Source organism: Mesoplodon densirostris, chromosome 8, assembly GCF_025265405.1.
Source record: "Mesoplodon densirostris isolate mMesDen1 chromosome 8, mMesDen1 primary haplotype, whole genome shotgun sequence".
Classification (NCBI taxonomy): Eukaryota; Metazoa; Chordata; class Mammalia; order Artiodactyla; family Ziphiidae; genus Mesoplodon; species Mesoplodon densirostris.
Window position 1 is genome coordinate 46111216 of NC_082668.1, and position 10529 is coordinate 46121744.

Sequence of the window (10529 nt, forward strand, 5' to 3'; positions counted from 1 at the left end):
ACACACAGACACATATTCAATTTTTTTTTTTCAAATCCTTTCAGAAAAGGACTTGGGCAAATACGACTAGTATAGGACTATGGGTCCAAAATCTAAAAATACTAGGAACACAGGAAAAGTAGACTGTGGAAAAATAAGAATTATAATGAGAAATAAAAATACAACTCCAGGTATTGGTACTATAACACTGGGTTAGAGCACGAGTACACGTATTATGTATGTAAAATAATGCTATATTTATAATGGGTGCTTGATAAATGCTTATTCAATAAAAGACTGGTATTATTATGTGGCTATTCTGGCACTATTAGACACTGAAAAACTTAAGAGGCTTGAAGAGTATACAGTCTATCTATAAGACAAGGCATTCTAAACAGAAATGTATAGGTGTTTCTTTCTCGGACATAGCTTTTACGAGTTTACAATCTAGATGAAAATACAGACCTCAAAGTTTAGGATACATTCTTCTATAGACATGTAGCTACCGTCAATGACTTTTCTTTATATCCCCTAAGCACACTATAGTCTAAAATAATCATTTATATCCTAAGCACATTCCAGCATATGTAATCTAAAATTATCTTGTTTCTTATGCTGTTAGGACTCTGATAAATTGAGGGGTACCAAGTGCTATCAGTTTCTTTCAGAAAAAGATGTATTACCTCGCCCATTAAAGAAACGAGATACTTCAATAAACATGCCATACTAATATTTTTGAAAATGAAAATATTCAAGGCTGGTAAAGATGAAGATCAATAGTCACTCATTAACTGAGAGTAGAAGTATAGTCTTTCTAGAAGGCAAGGGTTTAAGCGGATGGATGTTTATCATAATGATCAAAACTGAAACAAAGTGAGCAACCAGTAATAGAAACAGTTAAATAAATTATGGTATGTCCACATGAGAGAAAAACAGAAACTTACATCCACAGGATGGAAAAACTGAAGTTAATTAACAGAACTTAAATAGAATTAATGGAATATGGGGAAATGCTCATGATCTGTGCACTGCATTAAGTGAAAAAAAGCAAGACACAAACCTGTATGTATTGTAAGAGTTTATATTTGTAAATCTATGTACTTCATACAAAATATACTTTAGAAAAAGATATGAAAACAATACCAAAATATTACTAGGGGTTATCTCTCAGAAGTAAAATTAGGAGTTACTTTAATTTTTTCTTAGACTTGACTGGATTTTTCTCCAATGAGCATATATCACTTTTAAAATATATATGTGGGACTTCCTTGGTGGCACAGTGGTTAAGAATCTGCCTGCCAATGCAGGGAACACAGGATCGAGCCCTGGTCCGGGAAGATCACACATGCTGCGGAGCAACTAAGCCCGTGGGCCGCAACTACTGAGCCCGCGCACCTAGAGCCCACATGCCACAACGAAGAAAAGCCACTGCAATGAGAAGCCCGCGCACCACAATGAAGAGTAGGCCCTGGGCTTCCCTGGTGGCGCAGTGGCTGAGAGTCCACCTGCCGATGCAGGGGACACGGGTTCATGCCCTGGTCCGGGAGGATCCCACATACCGCGGAGCGGCTGGGCCCGTGAGCCATGGCCGCTGGGCCTGCGCGTCTGGAGCCTGTGCTCCGCAACAGGAGAGGCCACAACAATGAGAGGCCCACGTACAGCAAAAAAAGAAAAAAAAAAAAAGTAGGCCCTGCTCGCCGCAACTAGAGAAAGCCCGTGCGCAGCAACGAAGACCCAACTCAGCCAAAAAATAAATGTTTTTGAAAAAATAATAAAATAAAGAAATAAAATACATATCTTAAAGGCATTATTTGAAATACAAGGTATCTGAGTGATAACTGGGACACCCTTGACCCAGTATACTGTTCCTGAAAGGTCACCTGGAGTTGCTCAGTTGAAGTCCGTCTATCCTTGTGCTGATCCTGCTTACTGGTAGGAACAAGCGAAAGGGCCAGTTACAAGAGCTTTGAGATACTCTTAGAGATATTACACCTTCAAAACACAGGGAGCCTCATTAATGGGAAATAAAATTTTAAAGTGTATCATTTTTACCCCTTTGATACTCTTTTATTCAAACTCCCTCATAAAGGTGAGTGTGGCGTCCACCTGTTCATTAGTTAAACACAATTCCACAGAAAGCATTTTGAAATAGAAGAAAGAAGGCACCCCACAATCGCTACAGAAGCATGGCTATGGTGGATCATATCAGTGCACTTCTTTAAAAGTCATAGATAGTGTCCACATCGCTCTGTATGGTTCTGCTTTAAGTGTTCAGTGTGGGGCTTTGGGGCTTGGCTCTGTTGAGAAAGGCCTTATTTACGTTGGGCCAAGTGTGTTCTAACTTAACCTTGGGCCTAAAAAAGCCCAGAGCAGTTATAAGAGAAGAATTCGCCACATGGCTCACAGGGACTCACTCCTCCTCTGTTCTGGGGCTCAGAGTTCCCCTGGGAGTCCTGGACTCTGCTGCTCCATTTCCGCTCTTCACCCCACAGTGGCCACGCGGGGAAAGTGGAGTGGGGGGCACCCAGGTCTCTCTACAGAACCACGCGGGGAGTTACTACTAGCCTAGGCTTCTCGTGCACTTTCACCGGGCAAAACTAACCCACAAATCAGGTTTGTTGAGACATCACCAGTTCCTCTTTCCAGTTCCCCTTTTATCCCCAACAAATCCACATCAGAGCTCCCTCGGCCACTGCTAACTCATAACGTCCCGTCTCCCTCTCCCCCAAGTTCCACTCTTGGTCTCACATCAAAACATTTCCTCAGAGTCATTCAAAGCTGGACTTCCCTGTTTTCTACTTGCACATCATTCCCTGAATTTGTCTCCCGTACTCAAACACAGGTCAGAACAAATGTCAAAAAAGATGTCTCAGCCATCCTTTACTCAATCCTCTTTTATATCTCTGGAATACGGTTTTTGTAAGAGCCTAGGTTTCTTCCCATCTTTGCCCCATTCTCCCCCATTCCTAAATACAGCAGGACCACCAGGTCACAAGGTAATACAGGCCAGTCATTCACATTTCCAAACCTTAACATCTCTTCAACACAATCATCAGCAGATCTATGGCTCAGCCATATTCACATTACAGTGGACAAAAGCAGATGAAAGCTACTTTTAATACACAACATTTGGGGTATTTTTTGTCGGTGCTGGGGTAGGGGTGTGTGTGTGTGTGTGTGTGTGTTTGCGTGCTATTTAGAGCCACAAACTAGCAACCAGAGTTGCAATAGCTATAGCAGACACATATTAATATATAGGTTCAAAGTTTAGGTGTTCCACATTTTTTATTTGTTTTGGTTTGGTTTAGTTTTCTATTGGGCTCAGCGCCAAATAAATCAATATCTTAGCAAATGGCTCTGATAGTTTCCAAAAGCTACCCAGCCAAGTAACTTAATTTAAACAATGCCATTTTTTAAAGTAGTAAATAAGTGTCTTATAAATACAGAGAAGGAAAACCAGCTACAAAGCAAAGTTACTGAAACCCAACAATAGGGCTAAGTACTGGATAACATGTCATTCAGGATTTAGGACAACAAATCAGGCTGACACAGGCATTCTCACCCATCAAAATGCCAGTAAAGTAGAATAAATGGCCAAAGACAGCTAATGTTGGGTAATTACATGTGGAGGAATCATATCCAAATGGAATGTTCCTGATGGAGACATTAAGGGTGTTTTCTTTGCCCCACACAGAATTCACAGCAGATGTGCACGTCTGCATTTCCCAGGAATCCAAAATGCTGTGCCCTGGGAAATGACACATTCATTTTGCTTTGAGGAAAAGGTTTTACCAAAACTGGCTTTGTACTAGGGTAGGATTTTGCACTTGATTTCTGGGTTTAAAGAGAACCTACTAAGCAACAAATTTTCCTAAATCAAAAGACTGATTTCCCTCAGCCCAAAACATAATTAGAACCTTAAATGAAACGTTGGATGACACCTAAAATTGTCAGAATATCTCTTCTGCAAAATAATTTTACAATTATGTTTTTCTCGTTATTGCCTATTACGTTTATAATGAACCAACCTTATTCACTTTTCCTTTGGGTACAAAACACAAGGAAGAATGTGTTTTCTTGATTCTGAAAAGTCTGAATGTATTTGATTCTGGATTTCTAAGTCTGAGCAGGGAAATGTATTAATTTTTAAGGATTCTAAGCAATGATTTTTATTAGTATTACATAAAACAGAATTGTGGGATTTGTATATATACATCGGTATGTATATATACACATCAGACAAGATTATGTACATATATGCATATGTATATGTATCTATACATATATATGTTTATATATGCATCAGACCTGATTAACTTGACAACTTCCTGCTCCTGAAATTATGTTACTAAAAATAATTACACCTGAAGTTATCCAGAATGCCGTAATTTCAGGAAATGACACAGCAGGTAAATTTATTTCTCCTACTCCTACCTTCTAAATAAAGAACAATTATGCTTCCAAAGACAGCCACCACTAGCAAGAGCAGGAAGAAATTCTTATCACCCTATCCAGCAGGTAACTTGGGGTATGTGCACCAAAGCATCCTTATTGGGGAGGGAAATTGGGGGGGTGCTACAGAACACCCTATAGATACTGTTAGAAAAGGTAAAACTTAGTCATCCAAGACTCATCAGCCTTTGCTCCTACATATGCAATTCCCAGAATACCACCTTCCTCTTTGGTCTCCTGAGTCTCATATTTCACTTCTCTAACATTATAGAGTTTAGGCACATTCAATTATTTTCTTATTTTTGATTTTTATTAAGTGAATCAATTCTATTCCTTTTGTTTCTCTTTTTAGTTTCTATAATAAAAGAACAAATGCTTGTTGCAAAAAAAAAAAAAAAAAAAAGCTTTTTAAGCCCAAACATAACTTTATAAGGTAAAAAGTAAAAGTACCCTCTTTTCTTTACCATCTGAACCCACTTCCTTCAGGAAGCCACTGTCAACAGTTTGGAGACAACAAGGTATATGTGTGCTTGTATGATGGTTTGTATATAAATCTCTTCCTTTTTTCACTTACCGTATCATGATTTTTTCCCAAGACAATGTGCCAAAGCAGCTAACAAATACATTTACATCTATTGCATTTCTCCCTTTCCCTACAATGAGACTGCTAAATCAAGATTTACTGAATATCAAAAGAAGTCAAACAAAAAACCTGTCAGCCTAATACTAAATATATCTGGTTATATTCATTTTTACACTTGCCTTCAACCTAAAAATAGTGAGAACAAATGGGTAAACATACATGCATAAATATATATGCACTATATAGATTATCTTAGATAAATGTTAACATATGTAATGTATGTATGTTGAAATGAAATTAATTTTCAAAGGCAAGAAGCAAAGGAAGGCACCTGTGTAGGTGGTGAGACTTAATGGGTCCTGAATAGGGAGGGACACCGTGTGGAAATTTCCTGGGCTTTGGAGCCAGAGACACGGGGTCAAACCTAACTCCACCTCTTACTGATTATGTGGTTTGTGTAAGTTCCTTAACCATTCGAGCTTCCTTTTCATCATCCATAAAATGCGACAAGACTTATCTTACAGAGATATAGAAATTAAATGTTTAAGATGGTGTCTTGAACATACTAAGTGCTCAAAAAGTGCCTTATTACTGTTAATAATCCAGAAACTATGTATGCTAGATTTGGTGATCCAATACCTCATATCACCAAATACCTGCAAACCCTGCTGTTTCGTTTATCTTTGTGTTTTGGTTTGCCTTCATGTTTTTACATTTACCCTATTCATACAGATACAGAAAGTACCTTAGAAATAAATTACTGTAAACATGCTTAGTAGCTTTAATGCATTATTGAAATATGATCCTTTCTCCTCCTACTCCCCCAGGGTGTCTTGCCCTGGGCTCAGCAGCAATGTCCCAGCGTCCTCCTAAAAGCAATCTTAAGTTTTACTTACAACTTGTGGTAAACACAAGCCATCTGACTACCACAAAATAACTGAAAATATGTCTGCTGATGACCATCAGCTTAAAGTGTCAAAAGCCGAACTTCCCAGTGAGGCGACTTCCTATCCTCTCCTTTTACTTAACAAGGCCATCAATGATGCATACACCTTTAGCAGACTAGCGGCCACGTCTTGGGGAAGAGATGCTCTGCAGACACCAGAGGCCTACCAAAAACACATCTGCTTTTATCACATGTCGTTGGTCAACTGTACATCCACCCACCCTTTACATTCATTTACTTTGAAGAGGTTAGATTTCCAGAAAATCCTAAACTCCTAGAACAATTAGGGTGAAGCTTGACCACTGTACTATCCAACCATCTCCTTTTACAGGTGAGAAAACTGAGGCTCAGGAAGATGTGACATGCCCAACAGCATAAAAATATTTAGACACCAGTTGGGATTAAAACCTCAACTCTTCAAGGTTCTTTTCTACTAGTAATAGGCAAGATTTTATCTGTCCCAGTAGCTCTGTAAAATGTTTAATTATTAAAGATTTTCGGATGAAAGGAAATGTCTGTGGTTGCGAATGTATGTGGGAGAGGCGAAACGCACCGTGTGCTGGCCTTAAGGGTAATGAATCCACCTGCCTGTCCACGTGCAGATGGGATAAATGAAGGGGAAAGTCGCATTTGGAATTTTTCACCATCCTACTTAAATTTACAGGGAGCCGTGTAGGGGACACAAAGGACCCAAAAGGACTAGAAACCCCGACTGTTATCTCAAAATGGCTCTAGGGACATGTTAGGCCAGGCTGAAGTAAAGCAGCACGGAGGCGGGGAATTTCTCCCAGGATGATAGCAGGCAAGGAAAGAGGTATTTTTTTGCGTATTTATTCACCTGGGTAAGCGGACGCTGTCAATTTCCTCCTCTTGCCACCCAAGGGGCTACGTCCCTGCACTCGGACTGCCTGGTGTTCTCGCCTCCCTCTTCCTCCCGAAGACGGTTATGGCAAGGGCGCGAGTGCGGCCTGGCCGACAAGGGCCTGGACGCTGGGGCGCAGCCCTCACCCGGCACCCTGGCTGCTGCCGGCGCCCGGCGACGGCTTCCTTGGGCAGCGCCTTCCTTGGGCAGCGCCTTTGTTTTCCCGACTGCAGTTACGTTTGCGGAAGTGCTGCCCGCGCCGGGCGCACCGGGGGTGCAGGCTGTAGCTACCCTCAGCGCCCCAAAAGATGACAACCGACTCGGGATCCAAGGGGAGGGAGGCAGTAGCGGGCGAGCGGGACTGGGAGCGGAGACACCCCCCCACGCCCTGGCGCCGGGACCCTCCTCGGAAGCCTTTCCGCGACTGCAGGTGTGCGCGCCGCAGGGGGCTCCTCGCCCTCCGGCCGAGCTCGGCCCCTGCAGGGGAGCCCAGGGTGGGGCTACCCCGCCGCCCCGCCGAGCGCGCCCCCTTCCCCCGCGCGCCGGGCTCCGACTCACCTGCGGAGGGCGGCGGCGGCGGGAGCTCAGATGCGCGGGGCGCGGGGAGCCATCTCCCCCGGGCACGGGGCGGCGGCTCCGGGCGCCGGGGCGGCGGCTGTCGCGACGGCGCTCACCATCTCGGACGGGTCACTGGTTCCTCGGAGGCTGCGGCGGGGCGGGGCGGGGCGCGGCGGAGGGATGCGGGCCGGTGGGGGAACCGGGAGCGGCGAGCCGAGCGCACCGGTCGGCGCGACCTTCTCTCCTCCTCCTCCTCCTCCTCCTCCTCCTCCAGCCCGGCCTCCGCCGCTCGCTACCGGCTGGACCCGTTTTAGGGCTGAGCGCCGAGGACCCGCCGCCAGGTGCGGCGCTCCGCCTCCTGCGGCGGCGGCGGATGCGTCGGCGGCTGCTCCTCCCGGCCTCCCGCCAGCCCTGGAGGCACCGGGGGACCCGCCGCCCCAGCCCTGCCGGGGAGGCGCGCCGCGAAGGGGGAGAGCAGACGCGAGGGTCTATCCCCAGGTCCCCGCACCCCGGCTCCCGGCTAAGAGCCCCCCACCCCGACCCCAGGCAAAAGATGCAGGCCTAGCTCCCGGGGGAGGGGGCGGAGAGTAGATGGCCGGCTGGTTGGGAATTGTAATAATAATAATAATAATAACAACAGTAGCAGCAACAATAATAGCCATCGTTTATAGGGCATTTATTCAGTGCCAAGCAGAATGCTAACACTATTAATGCGTTGCCTCAGCGCCTCTCGGCCTGCGGTGGCTGTGGCCGACTGTCCTCAATTGACCCGGGAGAGAGGAGCTTGGCAAGAGACAGGAGGCAAACAACCAGGGTTTCAGGACTCACCGGGGAAGGGCTGAGACTAAAGCACGCTTTCAAACTGAGAAAGTGCTACGGAGTATCTGGCAGCTTGCTGAAGAGGTAAACGTGTGTGTCGCATCCGTAACGCAATTGTAGTTGTATTTCTGGTTAGACACGCAGAGAGGGTGGGGAGAGTGGGGTTGGCTGTAAAAGGTATCATTCCTTCAGCAAGTATTTTTTGGGTGCCTGTGATGGGCCTTTGGGGTGCCAGATCCTGTCCTCAGGGAGCTTATCATCTTGTTCTGGGAATAACAACAATAATAATGGCAGCTAGCATCGATGAACATTTCTCATACATGAAACACTGTTTAAGTACTATTTAAGCTTTACCGTAATCCTAAAAGTATAAGTACTATTATCCCCATTTTACAACTGAGGAAACCAAGGCTGAAATTTAATGTGACTAACCTAAAATGACTAAATAGTAAAAGGGTGAGAAGTCTTTTATCTCCAGCGTTGAAGCTCTTAACCACGAAATCATACCGATGAGAATTTTATAGGCCCTGAAGCTTTAGGATTTGAGGTCCCTCTTTAGGAAGAATAAAACAGAACTACAAAGTCACTGTGGCCCCTCCTGGAACCTACAAAGGGACCCTGAAGTTTATGCTCCATTAGCCTCATGATAAGTCCACTTGCAATACTGATAAAAGCAAACCAATGAAAAGCAGTGAGTGCTCAAGTTTCATATGAAAGAGATTAAAGTGGTTGTTGGACTCTGAGATTGACAGATTTTGGTCTGGTGTGGCCTGGAGACATTCTTATCTGTCCAGGTATTAAAGAAGCAACCTTTTGAAAAAGAAGGAAAAAGAAAAGTGAACAGACTCCAGGTCTAATATGATTCAGGTTCTCTCCTGTATACAGAAGGAGGGCAGGAGGGGGCGGGGGGTTTGTTCTTAACCTACAGCTGCTCAGAAATGGCTCCATGTTGAAAAGTGAAGCCAAATCATCCTAGAGGTTAAAGCTGGTTTCAAATAGGACAGGGTAGCCTCCAGGGTCATCACAGCAGAAAATGTTGTTTTAATTGGCCTTATTAGGGAGGATTATTTTTTCCTGGTAGCCCCTTCCCTTTTCAGTATAACTAAGGAGAAGATGCAAATATGCATGAAGAAAAAGTGACTGCCACTCCTCCCACATCTCCCTACCCGCTGTGCGGTAACTAGTGGGTGTGGTGTGGGAAGTTAGCTTCCAAGTATACCAGGAGGCAAGCTATCCCAGAGGTCATTGTACAGAAAGGCTCAAAGACAAAAATAGGGTGTTGAAATCACGTGGCTAATTGAATCAATTTAAAATGCAGAGTAAGAAGTCAGGAGATAGAGTAGATTAACACACTTAGGCTAGGGTACAAGCAGGTGGTATATTTTATGAAACATGTGTAGAATCTGTGCCTCCCTCTCCTGAGTCAGCCTTCTGGTGCTGATGGTGTGATTACAAGGACCGGAGTTGAGGTTGATACTGGCAGTCAGAGGGTACCTGGGGCCAGAGCCAGCACACACTTTCTCTGTTGAGAGACACAGGAGCAAGGATGGCTGGCCAGTTCCAGCTCACCAATTAGCCCGATGAGCAGCTGTGGATTTTATCTGCATTTCTCAGGCAGAGAACAAATGGAGACTGTGTAGCTGTCACCAGTGGGTGGTCATTTGAAGCCTGCCTAAATATTGAGTGCTAATATGCCTCCTGAATATTTACTGTATCAAGAATATTTGCTGCCTATTTGGACCTTCCAACCCTTCCTCTCTACGTTCAGCTCATATATGCACTACTTACTTTGTCTCACAAACTACTTGCTTTCATTTAATTTCATTTCTTCTCTTATAACGTTTGTTTCTCTTATTCCCTTTGGCAGAATTGATTATTCTTAAATAACAAAGCAAACATATTACAGTAGGTAATAATGAGGACAAACAGCTAACACTTATACAGGACTTACCTGTGCCAGGTACTGTTCAAAGCCCTTTTTATGTATTTATTAATTTAAGCCTCACAACAGTCATGTACATGTAGGTACTATCACCCCATTTTACAAATGAGGAAATTGGTGCATATAAACGTGAAGTAAATTTACCAAGCTCACACCACTTGTAAGTGATAGAATCTGCATTTGAACCTAGGTAGTCTAGCTTCAGGGCCCTGGCTCTTAACCAATCCCTCTTCCTAGCTCATGCAAACTCTTACAAACATGTATATTCACATGTGGCAGATTGGGGATTTTATTTTAGGCAAATGGTATCATCTACTTTTCTCAGCAACACTAGACACTACTGAGTGTCCCCCACCTTGAAACTCTCCCTTCCTCAGACTTCTGTGAT

At 44.1% G+C, this 10529-nt stretch overlaps 1 protein-coding gene across 1 annotated transcript in view; it reads right to left on the reverse strand.

Moving 5' to 3' along the window:
* Positions 1-7642, reverse strand: part of MFSD6 (major facilitator superfamily domain containing 6) — a 69586-nt gene extending 61944 nt beyond the window's left edge. The window contains exon 1 of the mRNA XM_060106601.1: positions 7381-7642. The gene's annotated coding sequence lies outside the window, so the exon portion shown is untranslated. The remainder of the gene's footprint in view (positions 1-7380) is intronic.
* Positions 7643-10529: the final 2887 nt, after the last annotated feature.